The following is an 18279-nucleotide window of genomic DNA, read 5'->3' as shown; positions in this document are numbered from 1 at the left end:
TTAGATGAATAAACTGAGGTCCAATTATACATTCATTTATGAGAGGCTTCTACAAATTAAATGTATTTGCTAAAAGCCCCCTTCTCTTAATTCTTTTTAGACACTGATTTTTACAAGAATAGTCCACAGCAAGCTTTTAAAATGAAGCAAGCTATAAATATAATGCAACCTATGGAGGAAACACTGTATGACATCCCTCAATTTTAGAGGAGTTTCCCCATCTGCTCTCATGCTTGCAGTTCAGGTGCAGATTTCAAGAAATGGGGATACTCCTGGTCACAGGACTAAGTTTCTTTTAAGATATATTTTAAGCCAATATTTTAAACAAGTTTAAAACTGCTGCCACAGTAGTAGAGCTGTAACCACAGAACAGGAACATAAAACCTAAGGGCCATGCTGGATCAGACCAATAATCCATCTAGCCTAGCATTCTGTTCACACAGTAGCCAACCAGCTGTTGACCAGGAACCTACAAGCAAGACACTGGTGCAACAGCACCCTCCCACCTATGTTCCCCAACAACAACTAGTGTATATAGGCTTTTGTTGTTTATTCGTTCAGTCTTCGTGACTTCATGGACCAGCCCACGCCAGAGCTTTCGGTCGGCTGTCACCACCCCTAGCTCCCCCAAGGTCAAGTCTGTCACCTCCAGAATATCATCCATCCATCTTGCCCTTGGTCGGCCCCTCTTCCTTTTGCCTTCCACTTTCCCGAGCATCAGCCTCTTCTCCAGGGTATCCTGTCTTCTCATTATGTGGCCAAAGTACTTCAGTTTTGCCTTTAATACCATTCCCTCAAGTGAGCAGTCTGGCTTTATTTCCTGGAGTATGGACTGGTTTGATCTTCTTGCAGTCCAAGGCACTCTCAGAATTTTCCTCCAACACCACAGTTCAAAAGCATCTATCTTCCTTCGCTCAGCCTTCCTTATGGTCCAGCTCTCGCAGCCATAGGTTACTATGGGGAATACCATTGCTTTAACTATGCGGACCTTTGTTGTCAGTGTGGTGTCTCTGCTCTTAACTATTTTATCGAGGTTTGTCATTGCTCTCTTCCCAAGAAGTAAACGTCTTCTGATTTCCTGGCTGCAGTCAGCGTCTGCAGTAATCTTTGCACCCAGAAATACAAAGTCTGTCACTGCCTCCACGTTTTCTCCCTCTATTTGCCAGTTATCAATCAAGCTGGTTGCCATAATCTTGGTTTTTTTGAGGTTTAACCTCAAATACTGGAGGTAGCACATAGCCATCAGGACTAGTAGCCTTTGATAGCCTACTTCTCCAGGAATTTATCCAACCCCCTTTTAAAGACATCCAAATTGATGGCCATCACCACATCTTGTGGTAGTGAATGCCATAGCTTAACTATGCAGTGTATGAGGAAGTACTTCATTTTATCTCTCCTGAATCTCCCACCAATCAGCTTCATGGGATGACCCCCCCCCCCAGGTTCTTGTATTGAGAGAGGGAAAAAATGTCTCCCTATTCACATTCTCCACACCATGCATAATTTTGTACATCTCTATCATGTCTCCCCTTTACCCTCCATTTTTCCAAGCTAAAAAAATCCAGATTCATTTGCTAGACATTTCTTTTTAAAAACATACACTCTTCATTCCTTTCAGAGATTCAAGGGAAAGTGTTCAATTACTATTCTTATTGCAAGTCCAAGATGTAAACCTGCTCCTATCTTTCAATGCTTATGGTCAAAATGCAAGAGCATTAGGATGAGTTACAAGTGGTTGTCGTTTATTTTATTAAACGTTAATATGTTGAATTACTTGAAACTTTTCAGACAATTCATATTTGGGGTTTTACCATTCCCACTGACTTATGATAGACTCCCATAGTGCTTTTATGCACAACCCAGCTCAATATTCCTGGCAATGAGCCTGGACTCAAGTTACTTAAGATTACTCAAAGCACTAAAAACAAAATAATAATAATAATAATAATAATAATAATAATAATAATAATAGTAATCTATTCCAGATTCAGCTCACCCTTGCTCCTATGTTCAAAATCCAGCCTAAGATTAAAAAACTATTTAAAAACTAGTATATCATCATGACTATGTGGAGAATCTGGATGCTTCCAAACAAGGCTTTTATTGTGTAATTGCTCTGCCCCATACATGGAATTTTACAGGGGGTCCAATTAACATAAACCCTGTTCAGACAATACGCTAAGCCATGGAAGTCAAGCATTTTGATTTGGGTTCTAGTCCCCGCTTGGCCATGGAAACCCACCGGGTGACTAGGCCAGTCACAGACTCTCAGACTACTCTACCTCACAGGGTTGTTGTTGCGAGGATAGAATGGAAAGGAGGATTATGTACTCCATCTTGAGTTCCTTGGAGGAAAAAAGGCAGGATATAAATGCAATCATAAAATAAATAAAAACATTATGGCTTAGCATTTATTTTATTTATTTAATTTATTTATTACATTTTATATTGCCCAATAGCCAAAGCTCTCTGGGCGGTTCACAATGTCATGTGAACTATGACTTAGTGTGTCTGGTGAACCATTCCTAACCATGGTGGCTACATAACCACAGTTTAACCACACTCATTAACCATTTGCTGCAGAAGGGCTAGCGGCCTAACCATGGCTTAGCATGTTGTCCAAACAGGCCCATAGTCTGTGGCTTCTTCCATATTTTTTTCTTACCATTAAAACCTCTTAAAAAGGAAAAGATGGAAGAGCTGCACTTTTTATTATTGTTATTTTTTTAAAAAAAAATCATTTCAATACCACCCAATAGCTCTATGGGCTGCTCACAAAAATTACAAAGCACAAATACAATAAAACATAGTATAAATTTAATAGACAAAATTTAAAGTAATTTAAACAGCTAAAACAATTTCAATGATACCAGACATGTTCAAGACAACCGACATAAATGCCCCATCATATGCCATTAAATGCTTTGGAGTAGAGAACAGCCTTAACCTGGCACTAAAAACATTACAAAATTGGCACCAGGTGGGCCTCTGTGGGGAAACTGTTCCATAATTGCGGGGCCACCACTGAGAAGAATCTCTCCCGAATTACCACCTTCTGAGCCTCCCTTGGAGGTGACTCTGGGACGAAGGCTTCAGGTGTTGATTGTAATGTCCATTTAGAGGCACTCCATCAGGTACTGCAGTCCTGAGTTGTATAAGGCTTTGTAGATTAAAATTGGCAATTTGAATCAGGCTTGGAAACATACAGGCAGTCAATGCAAGCATGCCAAAATTGGTGTTATAAGCTCAGATCTTACGGTCCCAGTTATTAATTGGTCTGTCACATTTTGCAGAAGCTGGAACTTCTGAACAGTCTTCAAGGGCAACCCACATACACTGCATTGCAGTAATCTAACTTGGATGTTACCAGAACATAGATAACTGAAGCCAGGTTATCCCTGGCCAGATAGGGGCATAGCTGGGCCACCAGCTGAAGTTGGTAGAAAGCACTCCATGCCAGTGAGTCTCAAGTGACAAAGATGGATCCAGGAGAACTCCCAAGCTATAAATTGGCTTCTTTGAGAGGGTACAACCCCATCCAGAACTGGTTGATCACCATCCATCTCATCAGAAGAAGCGCACACAGGAGAATTTATCTTGTTTGTATTGAGCTTCAGTTTATTAGCTCTCATCCAAGTCCATTATTGCATCCAGGCACTGATTTAGCACATCCACAGCCTCACCTGATGAAGATGAAAAGAAGATCTCTGTGTTATCAGCATACGGATAGCAACACATTGCAAAACTCTGCATGACCCAACTCAGAGATTTCATTTAGACTGTAAATAGCATGGGGGACAAAACCGACCCCTGAAGAACCCAATCCAGGAGAATCCACAAGCCAAGCAATATTCCCCAAGAACCACTTTCTGGAGCTAGCCATCCAAGTAGAAGCAGAACTACTGCAATGCAGTACCCCCACTCCCAGCTCAAACAATTGCCCCATAAGGATACCATGGTCAGTGTTTTTGAAAGCCACAGAGATATCCAAGAGTATCAACAGGTTCACATTCCCACTGTCTCTCTCCTGACCTAGGTCAGCATACAGGGCAACCAAGGCTGTTTCCATCCCCAAAACTCAGCCTGAAGACCAACTGAAATGGATCCAGATAATCGGCCTCATTTAAGAGTGTATGGAGCTGGTTGGCAACCAGGACCTTGCCCAGGAAAGGAACATTTGCCAACAGCATATAGTTCTTTTCTAGGTCCAGAGAGTTCTTCAGGAGTGATCTCACAGCCACTTTCAAGTGGTGATTAATTGCACTAGGAATATCCTCTCTATGCCAGTGCCCCACATTCTTATTTATTTATTGTATTTTTATACCACCCAATAGCCAAAGCTCTCTGGGTGGTTTACAAAAATTAAAACCATGAAAACTATTCAAAATATAAAACAAACAGTATAAAAGCATAATACAGCGGTTCTCAACCTGTGGGTCGGGACCCCTTTGGGGGTCGAATGACCCTTTCAGAGGGGTCCCGTGAAACACATATTTCTCCTCTGTGTGTACCAGGAAAGGGTCCCTGGTACACACATGGACCCTTTCACAGGGGTCCCGTGAAATACATATTTCCGATGGTCTTAGGAAACTGTATTGACTGAACTATGTCAATCATCTTTTGTATTATTAAAGCTATTGTTATGTATTATTTTCAATAGCAAACCATCCCATGACAATGGATCGTGTAGAGAAGAACGAAAATAATTTTATGGTTGGGGGTCACCACAACATGAGGAACTGTATTAAAGGGTCGCGGCATTAGGAAGGTTGAGAACCACTGGCATAATATAAAATACAATATAAAAACACAACCAGGATAAAATCGAGCAGCAATGCAGAAATTAATAGTTTTAAAATACAAATTTTAAACAGCAAAAATTAAGTTGCTAGACTGTTAAAATGCTGAGAAAATAAAAAGGCGTCTAAAAGAGTATAGTGTAGGTGCCAGGCAAACCTCTTTAGGAAGCTCATTCCACAGCCATGGTGACACAGCAGAGAAGGCCCTCCTCCTGGTAGTCACCTGCCACACTTCCTTTGGCAGGGGCTCTCACAGAAGGGCCCTTGAGGATGACCTTAGGGTCCAGGCAGGTACATATGGGAGGAGGCGTTCCTTCAGATAGCGTGGCTCCAAGCCGTTTAGGGCTTTGAATATTAATTCCAATAGTGTTGGGTACTCTTCATACATTTGGAACAGTGTAAACATTACAATCCCCATGTGGAACTGCTGTCCAAACATTTTAGCAGCCTCCCATGTAATCATCATTGAGAATTAAACCTTCAGCTAAAATCACTGATGCCATGCTTCCAGAAGGTTAAACACAAAGTAAATGATGAAAAATAATCTGACTCATATACAACTGGCAGGTATTGAGAAACCCCTTTACTATAAGAGCCACCTTTCAATTCAATACTGATGTGATATTAATAGCCCTTGGTCACCTCTCAAACATCTAAATAAGAATGTGTACCCTTCCAACTGCATGTCCCCCCAAAATTAGCCTCCTGGATATGCCACCTGAGTCTCCCATGTTGGTATACAGAACGATGGGAAATATACACTTATAGCTAGGAAAACGACATAACCTCTAGGCAGAATGCCAATAGTTCTTCCAAGAATATTTTGAAGACCTATGTATTTTCCAAACAGGATGTCTACCATGGTGGCCATCTGTTGCCTGAGGATGTAGATTCGTTCTCATCTTAGACTGCAATCCTAAACATACATACTAGAAAGTACATCCCAGTGTACTTTGTGAGACATACTGCCAAGTAACTATAGATGTAGGTTATGCTGTAAAAAATCACAATAATTAGTACTAGAAAATTCACAAGACTTTTTAGTATCCTTAAGTCTGCATCTGTGGTAATGGTAAAGTTTTCCGTAAAACCACAGTAACTTGTGTGTAATAGTGGTGCTATAAGATTAACTTTTCCCAGTCACACTTACAAACTGGACAGTGGGAATCACAGTAGTACCTTGGTCTTCTTGGCAGCTTTAAAATAAATGAGATTTAGTCATAACACAACTGTGGTTTCCAGTGTATCTAGCTTGTAAGTATAACTGGGAAAAGCTCAATTCACAGCACAAAACAAAGACACCCATATAGAGAACGGATGTTTATTTATTTTATTATTTATTTATTTATTGCATTTTTATACCGCCCAATAGCCGAAGCTCCCTGGGCGGTTCACAAAAACTAAAACCATTCAAAGTATAAAACAAACAGTATAAAAACATGATATACAATACACGTTAAAAAGTGATTAAAAACTAACCCTAAAAACATACCAAACTAGAAAAGGCCTCACTTTGCTCAGCCAACAAACAGAACAAGGCTGAATCTGTCATATCCTGAGTTGATAGACTTTGCTAGCAAGCCAGAGGCAGGGTCATACTAAATGTAAGAAATTTTTCTTTATCAAACAGGTGGCAAATTTATCACAACAAACACACCTTATTGGTGCTAATAGCAGTGCTGGAACTGGCTGGGTGTTTCTGGGGCTCAGTGGGCTGCACAGGAAGAGGAAGAGGGTAGTATGTGGTCTCAGGATTGTCCACCCTTCTATATTAATTATTACTATTTTATTCTTTTTTATTTTTATTATTATTACTACATTTATATACCGCCCCATAGCCGAAGCTGTCTGAGCAGTTTACAAATTACAGCTTCAAAGATTTTCCATTTGTTTTTTCACGTCTGATATAGGGACACACAAAGGATCATCAGTTACTTCAATCACTAGAAAGAAATTATGAAGCAAACCATAGATCTGTATTCTATGGTTGCATTTTCCTAATTCCAGCACAATCCTGCCTGGAGATGGTTTTAACTTGTATTTCAACTATATGACAAGGGATTGCATACTTGTGGTGATTCAACAAGTTCCTGTCATTGTCAGTGCTAACAAGGTGACCAGTTTTTGAGTATATTGGTTCCTGGTTCATAAAGGAAAATTAAGGGAGAAATTATATTACTATTAACAATACTACTCACCCTTGGTTATCCTAAAAAAGTAAGAGACCTTTTCCCATTTCTCAAACATTCAAAATGTGGTGGCATGAAGTTTGGCTTCACTCTGATTCTTGAGGTCAGTGCCATTATCATGGGGTTCTGATTTCACCCATAGGTATGATTCATTAAAGGCTAATTAAATACAAATATAAGAATTTTATCCTAACTGGACTAAGCCCACTATTTATTTATTGCATTTCTATACCGCCTAATAGCCGACTCTCTCTGGCAGCAAATCTGAATAACCTTATTAGACAACTTAAGGCCTACATGACTTTAAAAAATGGCCTGATTTAGTATACCTCTTCTTAAACTGGCAAGAGGAGTCCATTTCCTCGTGCAATGCGAATACGCACTTCGTTTGCCTAACAAAAGTCACACAATCCTTACTTCCAAGCCCTTATGCATGACATGTATTATGCCATGTGGTTTTTTCATGTAAGTTCTATAAGGTCATTAACTCTATAAGATCATTAACTCTGAAGAGAAATCAGAATGGAAAATAATCCAATACAATGTCTTCAGGATGAAAAATAAGATACAGAGGCAATCTTTGGGTGACTAATAAGATGCTGAGGAATCCTGGTTTCTGGACATAAACCTTTTAAGTCGGTATTTTATTTTCAAAGTGCTCAATATAAGAAGAATCTACAAGCAATAAAGGATTCATCCCCTGATACTCATTCCAGCGAATAAGATTTGTATCCTTACTCTTAGCATATTTAGTTGGAAGTAGATTTATTTAGCATATTTATTTGTCACAGATTTAAAAGGACTCACTAGTAAACACACTTAGGGCAGTTCATGTGTTACAGCACAATCCTATGCATATTTACTCAGAAGTAAGTTCCACTGTGCCCAGTAAGGCTTACTCCCCTAAAGTGCATTTCAGGTTGCAGCTTAAATCAGGTCTATGAAAGGGTCTGGTAAGGCTGTTTTTGTGTTGCATAAAGAAAAGATGGTAATTTGATGAATGGTAAAAAAAAAAACCTAGGCTGGTAGACATCAGAAGTAAATTTAGTTAACAACATTTAATTTTTAGCTTATTTTGTCACTTTTTTCCTCCCCACAAATATCAGTATCTGTTGTGGGTATTCCTATTGTGCATCAACCTCTCTCATAAGTTATACAAGTGTAAGCTGCTCAAAGAAGAAGTGGACAAGACCAACTGAAGCTGCTGTCTTTATGCAAGAGCTTGAAAGAAAACAGAAATTAGCAGTCTACACAGGGGTGATAGGAACAATTTATACATATATGCCATTCAACATTCAATGCTTGCAGCTCAACACATGCATTATTGCGTAGGCATACATTTCAAGCTAAGGCTACTTGTCATGACAGCTATATATTACTACCAATATCCAAGGCAGTATGCAGGACAACATGAGCAGGAGGGTGCTATTGCCTACTCGTGAGTTTCCCACTGGCAGCTGGTTGGGTACTGTGTGAACAGAATGCTGGATTAGTTGGACCTTTGGTCTCATGCACCATGGTTGTTCTTATGTTCATAGGCAAATTAATCAGTTTCTTCAGAAGAAATGCTTAGTTTTACACATCTTCTGATTAAATGAACTCTTTTCTCATCATTTTAAGAGCCAGCAGGTTGACAATATAAGAGCTATGCTGGATCAGATCAAGGGTCCGTCTAGTCCAGCATTCTGTTCACATTCTGTTCACATAGTGGCCAACCAACTCCCAATGGGAAACTCATAAGCAGGATGTGAGTACAACAACACCCTTCCCCAGCAACTGTGTATACAGGCTTACTGCCTCTGATACTGAAGGTAGCACATAGCCATTGATAGTCTTCTCCTCCAGGAATTTATCCAAGCCCCTTTTAAAGCCATCCAAATTGATGGCCATCACCACATCTTGTGGTAGCGAATGCCATAGCTTAACTACGCACTATGTGAGGAAGTACTTCATTTTACCTGTCCTGAATCTCCCACCAATCAACTTCATGGGATGACCCCATTGGGTTCTAGTAATATGAGAGAGAAATGCCTCCCTATCCACATTCTCCACACCAGGTATAATTTTGTACACCTCTATTATTTCTCCCCTTACCCTGGGAAAGATTCAGCTTAGGAATGGCAGGCAACCATATTTAATTTAAGAACCTTTAACTAATCTCAACCTATTATTTCAAGAATTACATTTTATTCACTTCAGTAAATAATTTCCATTAATAAACTTACTTTTTGCTCATTTTGAAAGGTTGTCTTCAGGTGTGATGACAATGCTGTGCTATAGGAACAAAGCTACTGAGTTTCTTTTAAGTACAGAAGGTTTATTCTAGTGAGAGAAGTTAAAAGTTTTTATAGCTGAGGCAACATTCCCTAGCAGTGAGATCTAATTAACTTTATTAAAAACTGTGGTAGTATTTTCTATAGACCCAAGCCTCAAAGTTAATTTAGAAAAAAATATATAGAGGGGATAACCAGCTTGCTGTTCTGTCATATCTGGTGGCAATATTAACCCTGTGAGGAAGAAGAAGCGAGGGAGACAGGAGCAGGCAGAGAGACCATCAGGGCCTGTTTCAATTGGAACATACACATACCCACAGGGTTAACTGACATCTTGACCCTGTGGTTTGGTCTGCCCCTCTTTTGGGATATGCGAGGGGGGAGCAGGACCTTCCCACCAGTCTGAACAGTCTCCTTAATTTCTTTTCCTTTTCCTCCTCTTCCCTCCCCGTCCCCTCTTCCTTGTGTTTCATGTCTTTTTTAGAATGTAAGCCTGAGGGCAGGGACTGTCTTTACTGATTGATTGTAAGCCGCTCTCTCTCTCTCTCTCTCTCTCTCTCTCTCTCTCTCTCTCTCTCTCTCTCGGGGAGCCTTTTTGGCTGAGGTGCAGGATAAAAATACTCTAAATAAATAAATAAATAAATATCAGGATAACCTAGTGTTTCTTTCACATGTGGATTTTAGATTAGAACTACATGAATTGACTGCTACAGCACGCCCAGAAACACAGGACTCAGCAGAATAAAACCGAAGAAAGCACATTTTCTTCCATTTTATAATATGCTGACTCTATTCACATGCTGGGAAATTCAGCATGACTTGAAACATCTCTAATTGTGTATCAGTAAAAAAAACCCATATAAATAAGGAATGGAATAAACTATGCTGAGAATCTTACAGAGAGGATTAAAAAACATTAACTTCCATGGCTTCATTATTTCTTGAGTGACATTTTTCTTGACAGAGAGACAGGGTACAAGTCAAATAAATAAATTTCCAGGAATTTTACATTTTAAGTCTTTCTATAAAAGTCTTATTACATACTTCTTGGAAATCATTTGGAAGAAATAAAGTCTATGTAACAATAGATAAACACCTTGGGCAGAATCCAATGGGGCACTTACACCTCTGCCAATTCTCTTGCATCCTGCCAATTTCTGTCCACAAGTGGCACCCACCACTTGTGAAACAAAGGTTTAGGATTTCAAAACTCTTCCCATTACCGCTTTATATTTTCCCCTTGTTTCTACCATGAAAGGGGACTCACCAGTCCTTAACTCTGCTTGGAAAAAAGGAGGCTAAGGGAAGACATGATAAAGGTGTACAAAATTATGCACGATGTGGAGAACATGGATAGGGAGACATTTTTCTCTCTCTCCCATAATATTAGTACCCAGGGTCACCCCATGAAGCTGATTGGTGGGAGTTTCAGGACAAATAAAAGAAGTACTTCTTCACACAGTGCATAGTTAAACTATGGAATTCACTACCACAAGATATAGTGAGGGCCACCAATTTGGATGGCTTTAAAAGGCGGGTGGAAAAATTCCTGGTGGTGAAAGCTCTCAATGGCTACTAGCCCTGATGGCTATGTGTTGGCTCCACTATCCGAGGCAGTGAGCCTGTATACATCAGTTGCTGGGGAAGATGGGTGGGAGGGTGCTGTTGTACCATGTCCTGCTTTGTTGGTCCCTGGCCAACAGCTGGTTGGCCACTGTGTGAACAGAGTGCTGGACTAGATGGAACCTTGGTCTGATCCAGCATAGCATTTCTTATGTTCACATCTTCTATTCCAAGCGCCTATTCCAGTTTTATCAGAATTTTCAGGACTTTGGTTTAAAGACATGATGGCTCAGTTCAGACAACACGTTAGTCAACACAGTGTGAAAACTCCACTCAACGGTTAAGTTTTCAGGAGGTACTCCCCACACAACATGTTCTAACATCACTGTTGTGTGACTGTGGGCTACCGTGGAGTTGAGTAAAATCCATCAGGACATTTGATTGACATTTCCTCCGCCCTCTCTCCTCCACCAGTCCTCCTGATGGTATCCTATCAGCCACTGCTGCAAAAAAACAATCCCGGCGACTCTCCTAGAGCGGGACTCACTCCTTTTGCCGCTCTTGTGAAGGAACTCTATAGCCAGTGGGAAAAGTCAATGGAATGTAACGAAAAAATCACAGAGCCCTCCATGCAGCACAATGGCTGTGCAGGAACTCTCCTCTGCACAGCGTGGATATTCTGTGTGGAGTGTTTTCCAAAAAAAAACCTCCACCGTTGCATGGAGTTTTCCCGCCAAACAACACATTTCTCAATGGTGTTGTAAAAACTCCACCATGGAGTTCTAAAACCACCACAGAGAAACGTGTTGTCTGAACTGAGACAAAGTGTAATTTAATGGATTCATATTTGTCAGAGGCATGATACCGCAGAATTAGAATTTCAGCTCAAAAATTAAATAATAAATATGAGTAATTACAGCTGCAATAATTAATTAATGTCACTGATTAATTGACTAAAATACTTTTTAGCTGATCCAAAGTTGTCCCTGAATAATTCAACAAAATATTTTAAAGTTAATCAATAAGAATAATGATAAAAGTTAGAAATGGCAGCCACAATTTTAAGAGTAGAATTCCCCACTCTCTTACAAACAGGAAGGAACGTGCATGATGCTACAGAACATCAAAAAACAAAGTAGTTTTCTTTATTCAAAACTATTATTTTATTCATATGCCAATTTAAGCAGCTTTAACCAATTAAAAGTAATAATCAGGCCTGTTCAGACAACACGCTAAGCCATGGTTAGACTGCTAACCCTTTTGCAGCAAATGGTTAGTGAGCGTGTTTAAACCATGGTTATGTAGCCACTATGGGTAGGAATGGTTCACATGACATGCTAAGTCATGGTTCACATGACATGCTAAGCCATGTTTAGCTCAAAATGCTTAACCACCGTGGCTTAGCATGTCGTCTGAACAGGATCATTGAGTAAGGCTGCAGTTCTATACATACGTAAGTGGGAGTATAACCTACTGAACTCCGTAAGACTTACTTCTGAGTAGACATGTATAGGACTGCAGTGTAAGAGCTTGCTAGTCCAATGAAGTAGCAGTATAAAACTACTAAGGACTGGCACTGTCTCCATTCAACACGCCTGTCATTCAGTTCTACCATGGCCTCAGACAGCAGCTGTTTAGAGAAATTCGAAGGATTCAAGCAGACGAATTTGCTTCCCATCAATTTCTCCCCCCCGCCCCCGGCCGCCTCAACTGACACTTTCAAAATTTTGTAGGTCCTGAAAGTCCTTGTTTGGCCATTTGGAGAGAGGGGTTAGAATTCAATCCTTCTCCCCGTCAATATTAGTTGCTACAGGGGACTAGGATCACATGGAGATGCCCCTCCACTGATCTCTAGCAGCAAGTGGGGTGTATTCCACCATAGCAAAGCCCCTAAAGCACCCATATAGCACCCCATGGATGGGAAGCTAATACCAGCAGTAGCTAATGGGATGCCCCAAAATAAGGCATTTTAGGGACAGGTCAGAGACAACTTTGTTTCTGCTGGAGCTAAAGCTGTTACATTCCCCTGAGAAGTGTGTCACTTACGACTGCTCTGCCTATTTGCAGAAATGTCATTACTTCCTTACTAAAAATTGATAGCCTTGGGATCAGACAAGTACTGGAAGGAATGAGACTTACCTGAACTTGACCAAGAGCTACTCTGTTGTCTAAACCATTTCCTGGCAAAGCTGCTCTTTACAAATGCCTTAAATTTTGCAGAGCTTCCCTGTGGCATAAGGAACTCGGAACGGCATGATGAGTGCGACATTAGAGAAACTACTGGCAACTGAAAGAATATAAAATTTGTAAGTATCCTTTAAACTGTGTAAACCCATATTAAAGCAGATAGTATTATGTTTAGTCAAGCCTTTGTTTATTTTCCTCATTTAGCACTCTTTGTTTGTAATGTGACATTTCCCTTGATTGTTCAGCCATCAAAATGAAACTTAATATGCACATCGCTGTCCCTCAAAATCCAGACCCTCTTTCAGTGGAACAAGGGAGTCTTATATTTAATTAAATCTATTTACTTTTATTTTTAAAAAATATGCTCCAACTTTGTTTTGTTTTATACGCCAAGGCAGCTATCTAGCCCACTTGCGTTGTAGGACTATTGAGAAAGACAACAAGAAACATGTCCAGAGAACTTCAGAAAATCCTGATAACAAAACTATCCAGGTTCTTTAACCAAGGCCGGCCTTCCTGTGAGGCAGGGTGAATCCTCTGCTCAGGCGGTGGATCGGAAGGCCCCTATGGGCCTGCAATTGCCACAGCAGCAGAACAGCAAGCAGGGCTTCTTGGAGGAGCAGCCAGCTCCCCGCAAATCTCTCTCTGAACTCTCTCACAAAGCAAAAAGATCATGCAGGTGGGTTGTCCAGATAGGCTGCCTGCCTGATCTCTTTTTTGGGGAGAGGACTCAGAGCAAGAGATTAGGTGGATGGGCTCACTGGTGAGGTTGCCTGCCCAATCTCTCGTTCTAGGAGCATCCCCGAACAAGAGATCAGGTGGGTGAATGGTCTCTGGATAGCTGCATCAGCAGCACAACGCAGCTGACATACCTCCCCAGAGAGGTCACCTGCCTGATCTCTCATCCAGACACTTCCCAGAGAAAGAGATCAGGCACGGGGCTCTGGGTAAGTCCCCTGCATGAGAGATCAGGTGGGCGGCCTCTCTGGAGGCCCAGGCCTAAATGCTGCACTCGGAGGCACCGCTAAGTGTCTTCCTGCCTGAGGCGATAGGACATCTTGCACTGCTACTGCTTTTAATCCTCATCTGAAGTAATCATTCTTAATTTCAGCCTAAAGTTAAGATCTACTTATGATTTAGAGTGCAATCCTATACATATCTACTCAGAAGCAAATCCTATTGAGTTCAGTGGGACTTAATCCCAGGAAAATGGGTATAGGAGTCAAGAAAAAAAGGAATCAAAAATCCCATTTTCAAACACAGAAGAATGACACATTTTACAGTACAATCCCAAGTGGAGATAGAGAGGAGTATATTTACCTCCTCGTCCCAAGCCCTGCCTGTTTGTGCAAGCGAGGGTAGAAAGTGCAGGAGTGGTGGTTTTGCCAAGCTTTTAAGCTCAGATCTTTTTATTTCACCCCAATTGGGTGAGGGAATTAGCTATGCCAGCTCCATGCTGTCATAGCCAAGGTCCCCAAATTGGGCAACGCTGGGGAGAAACAGAGTAGATCCAGCAAATTCAAAGCTGGCTCCTCCTGCCCCCACAATGCCCCATTTTGAGCGTTATGCTTGCTACTGCCAGCTGGAACACTGCCAGTGGCAGCTTTGCAGGGCCCTCTGCAGCAGTGGACCTCCTCTCCACTGGCAAAGGTTACTGGAAGGGTACCTCTGCTTAATCCTAACCTCCTCCAGCAAGCTGGATCGGGGGTTAGAATTGTTCTGCCATTAGGTTAAATTTGTTTACTTCATGGTATCAAAGCTTTTACACAGGTATTTGATTTGAAATTACTCGGAAGCAGAGTGTTTAGGAATATGGAATCCAGGCAATGGTTTGTTGTTTATTCGTTCAGTCGCTTCCGACTCTTTGTGACTTCATGGACCAGCCCACGCCAGAGCTTTCTGTCGGCTGTCGCCACCCCTAGCTCCCCCAAGGTCAAGTCTGTCACCTCCAGAATATCATCCATCCATCTCGCCCTTGGTCGGCCCCTCTTCCTTTTGCCTTCCACTTTCCCTAGCATCAGCCTCTTCTCCAGGGTATCCTGTCTTCTCATTATGTGGCCAAAGTACTTCAGTTTTGCCTTTAATACCATTCCCTCAAGTGAGCCATCTGGCTTTATTTCCTGGAGTATGGACTGGTTTGATCTTCTTGCAGTCCAAGGCACTCTCAGAATTTTCCTCCAACACCACAGTTCAAAAGCATCTATCTTCCTTCGCTCAGCTTTCCTTATGGTCCAGCTCTCGCAGCCATAGGTTACTATGGGGAATACCATTGCTTTAACTATGCGGACCTTTGTTGTCAGTGTGGTGTCTCTGCTCTTAACTATTTTATCGAGATTTGTCATTGCTCTCCTCCCAAGAAGTAAACGTCTTCTGATTTCCTGGCTGCAGTCAGCGTCTGCAGTAATCTTTGCGCCCAGAAATACAAAGTCTGTCACTGCCTCCACGTTTTCTCCCTCTATTTGCCAGTTATCAATCAAGCTGGTTGCCATAATCTTGGTTTTTTTGAGGTTTAACTGCAACCCGGCTTTTGCACTTTCTTCTTTCACCTTTGTCATAAGGCTCCTCAGCTCCACCTCACTTTCAGCCATCAAAGTGGTGTCACCTGCATATCTGAGATTGTTAATGTTTCTTCCTGCGATTTTAACTCCAGCCTTGGATTCGTCAAGCCCAGCACGTCGCATGATGTGTTCTGCATACAAGTTGAATAGGTAAGGTGAGAGTATACAACCTTGCCGTACTCCTTTCCCAATCTTAAACCAGTCCGTTGTTCCGTGGTCTGTTCTTACCGTTGCTACTTGTTTGTTATACAGATTCCTCAGGAGGCAGACAAGATGACTTGGTATCCCCATACCACCAAGAACTTGCCACAGTTTGTTATCATCCACACAGTCAAAGGCTTTAGAATAGTCAATAAAACAGAAATAGATGTTTTTCTAGAACTCCCTGGCTTTCTCCATTATCCAGCGGATATTGGCAATTTGGTCTCTAGTTCATCTGCTTTTTCTAAACCCAGCTTGTACATCTGGCAATTCTCGCTCCATGAATTGCTGGAGTCTACCTTGCAGGATCTTGAGCACTACCTTGCTGGCATGTGAAATAAGTGCCACTGTCCGATAGTTTGAACATTCTTTAGTGTTTCCCTTTTTTGGTATGGGGATATTATTTATTTATTTATTTATTATTTATTACATTTCTATACCGCCCAATAGCTGACGCTCTCTGGGCGGTTCACAAAAATTAAAATCATAGTAAAACAATCAACAGGTTAAAAGCACAAATACACAATACGATATAAAAAACACAACCAGAATAAAAACCACGCAGCAAAATTGATATAAAATTAAAATACAAAGTTAAAACAGTAAAATTTAAATTTAAGTTAAAATTAAGTGTTAAAATACTGGGAAAATAAAAAGGTCTTCAGCTGGCGACGAAAGGAGTACAGTGTAGGCGCCAGGCGGACCTCTCTGGGGAGCTCATTCCACAACCAGAGTGCCACAGCGGAGAAAGCCCAATATAAGTTGATTTTTTCCAGTCTGATGGCCATTCTTGTGTTTTCCAAATTTGCTGGCATATGGCATGCATCACCTTGACAGCATCATCCAGGCAATGGTACTACATACTTTTCTACAGCAGTCTACACTCTACCTCCTGGACCTGTTAGAAAGAAGTGCCACAAATCCCTCTTCTTAGCACACATCCATAAGGATATCCTCAAGAGTCCTTAGAATACATTTTCTATCTTTCCTAGGAAAAATCTACTCATTTAGATGTTTTGTAGTTAGAAGAAATGGGAAATCCAAAAATCAACAACATTTCAATATTGACATATTAGTAGTAATGGGTATTGCCTATTTACACATCAGGCCTGTTCAGACAACACGCTAAGCCATGGTTAGGCCACTAACCCTTTTTACAGCAAATGGTAAGTGAGCATGTTTAAACTGTGGTTATGTAGCCACCATGGTTAGAAATGGTTCAAAAGACACGCTAAGCTCAAAATGCTTAAACCCCCCTGCGCCATGACTCTGTCTGAACAGAGTCAATATCATATATGCGCACTAATAGGCAAAGATCACCATAAGAGTAATCCCATTTTCACATTGACAAATAATCTGTGCCTACAATTACAAAACAGGCATATATTCAACTTTCCTCTCACTGCAACTCAGGGGGTGGGGAATAGCAACATCTTCTGGATATCATGCAGCTGTTAAGAAATACAGCTAACCCTAAAGTACAGTCTGAGGTCAGGGTATAAAGAAATAACCACTGCAGTATAAGAGTCATAATTCAGCATATTTGCAGTCACATACATATACAGAATATGAGATTCTTGGCCAAGCGGTTGATTTTAGGCATGGGCCACAAGAAACGCCTATCTGCCTGGGAATCAATAAAAGCGAGTATGTTAAATACCTGTGTAGTTTATTTAAATATAAACAAAGGCACAGCAAGATGTAAATTGATTAGTATATCAAGCCTAGTGTATCTCCTTAAATGTTAGTGTGATTTAAATATTTTAAATAAAACCTCTGGCTTACATCATGACCAATTAAAGCACATTATCAGAGCCTTCCTGCTAACAAAATTTTGCTTTTTTAAAATAATACTAATAACCCCTAAATAAAAGTTAGATAGCTTTCATTCAGGTTAAATCCTTAATGCAGAATGGTCAAGTCACACCCAACTTTATCCCCAGAAAGAAAATAGACTCTGCAATCCTATATCCACTTGCTGGAGAATAAGCTCCACTGAACCCATGGGACTTACATCCGAGCAGACATGTATAGGATGCTATTTTGCAAAGAGTCAAGTTATTCAGAGGTGACTAATTTAATCCTACATTTAGCAGGATGTTATATAAAAATTCCAGGAAGAAATGCATAGGATTGCATGGTTAGTTCCCACTTAAATCAATAGGATTTAAGCCCTAACTTATCGTTGCTTTCAATCGGACCCAAGTTCAACTAATTTGCAGTGCAATCTTATACATGTCTACTCAGAAGTAAGCGCTATAAAGTTCAATGAGGCTTACTCTCAAGTAAATAGGTATAGGACTTAGTATGAATCCAAGCCAGTATTCGAGTCTCATCAGCATTATTCTTAAGACACAAGTGTCTCTTTATGTATAACCTGAGGAGATGCTCGTAGTCCTTGGTGTTTGTTTTGCGCACCTTCCTTCTCTAGGCGAGAGAACCTCGTCGGATCCGACCTAAGCGAAAAGAAAGGGGACTACAAGGCATGAGCACCACCTCTCCCAGCTGC

General features: G+C 40.9%; 1 long non-coding RNA gene across 1 annotated transcript; it reads right to left on the bottom strand.

Annotated features, from left to right (window-relative positions):
- Window positions 1–2841: 2841 nt before the first annotated feature.
- On the bottom strand, window positions 2842–18242 carry LOC134399580 (uncharacterized). The gene is made up of 3 exons (XR_010025508.1): window positions 18148–18242; window positions 12964–13111; window positions 2842–3683 (listed from the first exon to the last, which is right to left on the bottom strand). It is a non-coding gene; the product is annotated as an uncharacterized LOC134399580 (long non-coding RNA).
- Window positions 18243–18279: the final 37 nt, after the last annotated feature.

The sequence above is a fragment of the Elgaria multicarinata genome, chromosome 5 (assembly GCF_023053635.1).
Source record: "Elgaria multicarinata webbii isolate HBS135686 ecotype San Diego chromosome 5, rElgMul1.1.pri, whole genome shotgun sequence".
Taxonomy (NCBI): domain Eukaryota; kingdom Metazoa; phylum Chordata; class Lepidosauria; order Squamata; family Anguidae; genus Elgaria; species Elgaria multicarinata.
The sequence above is the reverse complement of the archived record's forward strand: the minus strand, read 5'-3'. Positions and strand labels throughout refer to the sequence as shown.